This window comes from Pagrus major, chromosome 5 (assembly GCF_040436345.1).
Source record: "Pagrus major chromosome 5, Pma_NU_1.0".
Taxonomy (NCBI): domain Eukaryota; kingdom Metazoa; phylum Chordata; class Actinopteri; order Spariformes; family Sparidae; genus Pagrus; species Pagrus major.
In genome coordinates, this window is record NC_133219.1 from 28,833,742 (window position 1) to 28,834,235 (window position 494).

Consider the following 494-nt stretch of genomic DNA (forward strand, 5'->3'; position numbering starts at 1 on the left):
TTAATCCTGTGAGTTCATTGAGTGTCAGCTGATGTGTTGAGCTCTGTGTTTCTGTGTGACAGCTTTGTGATGTTAACAATGTGCATGTTAGAAACCATCGCTGGACTTATTCTGGTCAGACCTCTATGAGATGTGTTAGAATATGGAAACTCCCTGGTCTTTACTCTGGCAGCACATTTCATCTTCTACTTTGAAAGTGTCCAGATCTTAAGAGACTAATTCACACAATAATTCACCGTCTCATTTGTGTTGGAGACGAGAGCGTCTGTATTATCCTCGTGTGTGTATGTGGAGTACACAGCTAATGAGTCAAGCTTGGCATAACGAGCAGAAACGTGGGAACATTCACGACTACATCTAGCATCACCTGTTAACACCTGTTAAACTCACTGAATAACACGTATGATTAGTTGAATCTGAACACAAGCAGATGTAGAGACACAACTGTGGTTCTCATAAGTCTTCCTCTACTGCCACCAGCTGGTCAAACTGTA